The 7,227-nt window shown below is 32.6% G+C and overlaps 1 pseudogene; it reads right to left on the bottom strand.

Moving 5' to 3' along the window:
• Positions 1-5,380: 5,380 nt before the first annotated feature.
• LOC114399938 lies at positions 5,381-5,972 on the bottom strand (annotated as a pseudogene).
• Positions 5,973-7,227: the final 1,255 nt, after the last annotated feature.

The following is a 7,227-nucleotide window of genomic DNA, read 5'->3' as shown; positions in this document are numbered from 1 at the left end:
AACCATATATAACCATATATATATATAACAAAAAAAATTAAAAATAACAGTTAACAAAGTTCTTACCAAGAACACAAACCCGTAGTAGGAAGACCAGAAAAGAAAGCACTGGAACGAGGGTTCAACAGAGAAGAAAGGAATGCACTGATCAAAAGAGAACAAAGGAATGCATAAGGGAGCAGCTGCCTCGCGTTGTGCTTTATACCGAATTTTTTTTTCACCATGCAACTCGCTAGTACTGATGGCGAGTAACTCCTGCAACTTGCCAGCGCCAATGGCGGTTCCCTGTTGCGTGCACCCCTCCCCTACGACGCCTGCAACGTAGCCCTTGCGAAACCTGCAATGTAGCCCTGGCCTCCCTGCCTCAAACTCGCCAATTTGACTGGCGGTTCCCCCATGCATGGCGAAATCGCCAATGGGGATGGCGGGTTCTTCACTGCCAGCGAACTCGCCAGTTTGGCTGCAGTTTGCTTGGAGGCATGCATGATATTTACGTGCAAAACAGCCCTTGGTGGAAAATGTTTAAAAACGACTTCATCTGAAAAAATAGTTTTTAAAAGTGTCCCAAATAGGGAAATTTACCGGAATAGATACTAGGATTCTTTAATCAAAGGATTTAATTTAAGACTTAAGCATAAAATCACAACTAAAGATACTTCTTTGGAATGATACGGTGGGAGAAGAATTTGTAAGCTTACAAATTTGTAATCTTAAGATGTCAAAAAAAACAAAAACTCCAAATACCTCCTCTTTACACAAAAAGAATTAATAGAAATTGATGTTCATAATTTTTCTTCCAAAAAACAATAAATAGATATTATCGATGATCTAATGGTGAAAAATCAAAGAAAATATAAAGAAGAATTAAAAGGGAGTGTAAAATTAGAAAGTAAACCATCCTAACTTCTCACACGTTTTTATTGTGTTTTTGGTAGGTAAAGGTTCTGATGACCCCGCGTGACCCGCCAAGCTTTAAATGTTTTGTCAGGAGTGTTAGTAATAGTAACCACATACTCTTTTTCTGCATTGTTTAAGATAAATAAATATTTATGTATTATTACTAAAAGTAAAAGATACACTCCTTTGTCGGATTCAACTTCTATATTTATACTTGTATCTGAAAAAAAACTATCAAATTTATACATGTAGATGGGTTGATGCTCCCAAGCGAGTGAAACATGACCCTTAAATTATTATATGTTGATAAAAAAAGTAAAAAAGAAAAAGTGATATTGGATAATAATATATGGACACTTATATATCATAAATATTTTATTTGTCACTTTTTTTTATCAAATCATATTATATATCATACTTAATATTTTTATTCTTTCTTTCTCAAGGTGTCTAATAGCATAGAAGTGTCTAAATATCTTTGATATTTGTCTTTTTACATATCATTCATTCAAGCGGATGAAACATGGTAGTTAAATTATTGAATAGCAATGAGAAACATATCATTTGGAGCTTTTACTGGCAAGTGGGCATTCACGGACCTACTTGTTATTAGGGATAAAAAAATTTCCAATTTTTTAATCGAAGTATATTTTAAAAAATTACTCAAAATGAGATAGGTGATAATAAATGTTACGACTTCTAACTTACAAATCGTAATATCTATTACGAATTTTTATTTTTTTAATTTTTTTAACTGAAGTCGTAAAATTATTTACGACTTCAATGCAAATGTTATTTTTTCTACGACTTTAAAGTCGTAATTTTTTTAAAAAAACTGAAGTCATAAAATTATTTATGACTTTTTTTTTGTTTTACGACTTTAAAGTCGTAAAACTTTTTTTTAAAAGGTTTACGACTTCAAAAATGTTTTTTTTTTTATGATTTGTAGACATGTTTTTGTTTTGTTAACCTATTTATTTCTTTTCCTAAATATGTTTTTTCTTTTAAATTTTATATTTTTTACGGTTTCATTTGTATTTTAAATAAAAATTAAAAAATAAATTTTGAAATATATAATAAATAATATTAAGATGACTTACTTATTAGTATATTTTTTGTGATTTTATTTGACATGTTATTATTTTATTTTAATGTTTTATTATTTAAAAGATGTTATATATATTTTTAAGGAAAAATTATACTTTTGGTTTTCCATTTTATCTCAATTTAGGATTTGGTCCTCCTATAATTTAATTTACAAATTTGGTCTTCGAGTTTTATAAATCCTGCAAAATAGGTCTTGGAAGCCCGATTTGGACGTTGACCGTTAACCTCAAACGTTGAATGCCATGTGTTAATGCCACATGTCAATATCTGAGTGATTCCCTGTAAAGGCTTCATTTTTTGTAGGTAAAATTATACTTTTAGTCTCCAGTTTTACTCCAATTTCGATTTTGGTCCCCTTATAATTTAATTCACGCATTTGGTCCCCTAGTCTTATAAATTCCTTTATAAATTTTTCCTGCAAAATTGGTCTTTTGAATGGTTTAGCCACTGGTGCTAGAGACATGGTTGGTCTTGATAAATCTCGCACTTCTTTTTCATCGCAAGTTTTTCACTCACTTGGAACCCTGAGAAAAATCACTTTTTGTCTCTCTCCCACTTCCGGGGTTGTTCAACTTGGGAAAGTGGCACATGAATCCCAACTGTTAGACAAGTGGTCTCAGATATCTTAAGAAGAGGGGGTTGAATTAAGATATCACAAACTATTCCCCAATTAAAAATTCTACTTTGATTTTAACCCAAGTCCCAAGATTCCTTTTAAAATGAATTCCTAAATAATAATTCAAATTAAACTTACTGAATATAAACATTAAGCAACAATAAATAAAAGAGTTTAAGGGAAGAGAAAGTGCAAACACAATTTTTATACTGGTTTGACAAAGTTTGTTGCCTACGTCCAGTTCCCAAGAAACCCGCTTGGGAGTTCCACTATCTCACAAATCCTTTACACCTTCTGAAACACACAAGGACAACTCTTCCTTTGTGCTCAGATGCTTTACAACAAGAGACTCATAGTCTCTTAGTCCTTTTTCAGAAGTAAGAAGAAGAAGAAATGATCTCTCTTAAAAGAAACAGATGTTACAATGAAGCTCTTAATTCTTTATTGAATAACACAAGTGTTTGGCCAAAGAATTTTTGAAGATAAGAGATTTTTGTTTGAGAGGATTATGCCTTTTGTGAACAGTGAAAACTCTGAAGAAAATTCGTGCCCAATTCACCTATTTAAATGCCTTTGACGACCATTCAAAAATCCAATGAAAAGTTATAACTGTTGGTAGATTTTCTCGAAAATCCTTTCTAGTAATCGATTACAGCATTGGCGTAATCGATTACATAGTTATTTTTATTCAAAATTTAAATGTCCAACGTTCAAAAGTTCTGGTAATCGATTACATATGACGTGTAATCGATTACACACTTACAAAATCATTTTTAATTGTTTTAAAGTATTGGTAATCAATTACAGCTTTGAAAACTTTGAAAATAACTTTAAAAACATTTCCAGAAAGCTTTGTGGCCATTGGTAATCGATTACAACCTTTGGTAATTGATTACCAGATAGTAAAATGCTTGGAAAAGTTTTTGTTAAGATAGAAACTCACTTGGCCAATCATTTGTGCTTTTCAAAAACATTTCTAAGAGTCTATCTTAATTCTTATCTTGAGATCTTTGCTTTGCATGACATCTTGCTTTCTTCATCCTTGAAATTCATCTTGAATGATCTTTGAAATTCCTTGGCATCATTAAAATAATTCTTGAAGCTTTGCTTCTACACCAATCTGGGTCTGAAATTTTCAGATTTCTTACTTTAACAGGTTCTATAATAACCCCCTTTTTTTTTCTCTTTTTTCTCCCCCATGCAGTATTATGTGTATATGACTGCTTAAGTGACTTATGTATGACAATGGTATTTTGTTTGAAATTTGAAATACAACTTCTCCAGTAAGGAAATTTGGCTGAATTTATAAAGGAATTTATAAAATTGGGGGACCAAATGTGTGAATTAAATTATAGAGGGACCAAAATCGAAATTGAAGTAAAAATGGGGAACTAAAAGTGTAATTTTACCTACAAAAAATGAAGCCTTTACAGGGAACCTGTAACGACCCGCCTCGTCGTTACGATATCACCATCCTAAACCGCAATAAATTCAATTTTTAAATGAAAACTTCCCTTAATTTTCTGCTTATGAAAATAAAGATAATTTTCTTTATCTTGGCATACATACACTTGCCAAACCATACACATTTACTTAAGTCTGTCCATACATATAATTAAAATATGAGATTTACGTCTTTAACTCAACAAAAGAAACTTGAACCAACTATGGAGGAGTTGATTAACAAATCACAACTCTCTCCCAAAATAATCCCAACGTCATCACGTCGATCATCACGTCGGTTCGGCGGCTCCTCAACAGAATCTCACTTCCTTCACCCTACTGCTGTCATTCTGCTCCCACGAACAAGGTTCGCAATCATCACAGGTATCAACCACACGATACAAAATTGCAAGGGTGAGTTCATTATAAAAAGAACCAATACCAAATCCAAATAACCACAATTAGCAAGAAAAATAGGCAAACATTATGAGTTTACACAACATTTGTTATTCAACATCCACATTCAACAATTACTCATCATCCATCCATGGATTCAATCAACACTGCACAGAATGATGCATGCACTTGACCTCAACTCTCTGATGCAATGCGATACGTACCGTATCATGACTCCCCCCCTCGGTGATCAGCTTGGGCCACAAGGGAGTTCTCTACCAGGTGACAACCCCCTAGTACAAAGTACATACTAGCATAGTTATATTATTTCACGTGTCATATGAGGCATGAACCATGGGCGTCGTCAAGTACCCGACCATGGATGAATTATTGGGGGACCAAATCTAAAATTAGAGATAAATTAGGGAACCAAATTTATAATTTTGTCATATTATTATTATAGAGCACCATATGTTGATGTGGTAGGCTTGTGTATGGGCTTTCTATGATGGGTAAATAAGCCCATATTAATTTAACACGAAAAAGACCCCTATTTATAATCATTGTACAGTGTAGTTGTCTCATTGAGACTTTACAGAGAAAACATATAGTGGAAAAGAAATAGTTTTCTCGATCTCCTTTATTTTCTCTTCTCCATTAGAGGAACTAGTCAATGGATCAAATGTCTTGTGCTTATCCTGGTACTTCTATATTTATTGTGATTGTGACAACGTTGTATTTTTAGACAATGTCTCAAGACTATTATAACAAATTGTTTCTACTATTATATATATATATATATATATATATGTTCTCTGCTTGAATTTCCATCATTTTAGAAAATTTAATTACCTACATCTGTTTTATTAGTGCAGTTGTATTATAAATACATGTGAAAACAAAAAGACCAATGTATTGGCAGCGATGTCTTGGTAGTTAATTAAATAAAAAGAGATGGGAGGAACCTGGCTGCATCTTCAACACCGAACTCGATGTCATCACAACCTAAACTGCGTGTAAACTTGACCATGTCGATAGCAATTTGAAGCACCTCTTCTTTAGTCTTATTGAGCTTATACTCCATGTGAATCGAACTGGTTGCAATGAAAGGTATTAGCCTTGGCTTCTTAGCGTATCTCACAGCCTCCCACGCTGTGGTAATGTCCTTCTCATTGCACCTACATAGTGCAGCAATGACTGGAACATACCCATCAGCGTCACAGTCATTGCCAACTTCTTGCGCTATCATCTTGACAGCGTTGAAGTCTTCCTGTGACGCCGAAGGGAAACCGGCATCGATGATGTCCACGCCCAACTTCACGAGTTGGCGAGCAATCCCGAGCTTCTGATCGGACGTCATGGCAGCTCCGGGAGATTGCTCGCCATCGCGAAGGGTGGTGTCCAGGATGCGGACATATGACGGGTCGGGAATGTGATTGGGAATGTATTCAGGACGAGAACGAGGATGAGTGCCGTTGGTAGATGTTTTACCTGCCATAGATTAATGCAAAGTTTCAGAACTAAAGGAACTCTTAGACTCAGGGAAGAGATTTGTCATTATGTTTTTGGAAGGAATCATTGTGGTGATCTCCAATTTAGCTGTAGAAAATGTGTATTCACTCTAGACTTGATCCACACTAATAACACATTTTATTCCCTTCAAATTATTTATTGTTTAAAATAATGATCACACTTTTAAATATTGTGAATTGCACTAATTATTATGATAAAATGATGTTTTTAACTAAAATGTCCTTATTAATAAATTTAAAATGTTTAAGAAGTGTGTTTTTTTCAAGTACTTTCGTAATTTTTAGCTTGAAGTGTTTTTGAAACAAACTAAATTATCAGGTAATTTGACAAAAAAGGGAGTATATTTCAAAGAAAATACATTTATGTTAAATATATATTTGCATAGGGATGTTTTTTTATGATACAGCTCTTCCCCTTCCGCCCCTCCCCCCCTTCCGCCTAAAAATAATAATCTTTCTAACTTATAAAAATATCAAAATTACTTTTCCCTTTAAGTTTTAGTTTTTTTTTCAAATTATATCTAGTTATGTTATTTTTTATACATATTCATTTTTTAAAAAATAATTCTTAGAAAAATATTAATATTAGGAACCAAGATAATTTCCAACATTTATACATACGATCAATTTAATTAAACAATAGTTAGTTTATCCACTTCCCAAATAAGCATACGCATAAAGTACAATTTTTTAGTATCCATCACATTACTTGCGTATCTATGCTTATGGTTATTTAGGAATTGGATAGACGAACTATTGTTGGATTAAATTGATCGTATATATAAATATTGAAAACATAAAAGGAATTATCTTATAATGTTACACTTCTAAGATGATTTTTAACTAAAAATCGACTTAGAAAAGTATTATTATAAGATGATTTTTAGTTAAAAATTGTTTTAGAATGTGATAACTTTTTTAAAACGATTTTTAAAGAAACATCGTAGAAAGTCTTTCAAAGATGGTTCAAAATCGTCGTTGAATGTATATAAAAGCCATTGTAGAAAGGTCTTTCTTCAATAGTGACAGTGATAGTTGAACGTTTTCCAAGTTTTACAATTTTAAAAACAACAATCTTTAAATAAATACAATATCCACGAAACCGATTAAGGTTGTAGCTTTCTTGGTTCCAGTGGTGTTACCAATCGATCTGAACTGATTTTTAAAATTATGGTGGGAAGGAATAGTGAGTGTAATGATAAAAGGAGAAAAGAACAAAAATATAAAAAAAAACTA

The sequence above is a fragment of the Glycine soja genome, chromosome 19, assembly GCF_004193775.1.
Source record: "Glycine soja cultivar W05 chromosome 19, ASM419377v2, whole genome shotgun sequence".
Taxonomy (NCBI): Eukaryota; Viridiplantae; Streptophyta; class Magnoliopsida; order Fabales; family Fabaceae; genus Glycine; species Glycine soja.
The sequence above is the reverse complement of the archived record's forward strand: the minus strand, read 5'-3'. Positions and strand labels throughout refer to the sequence as shown.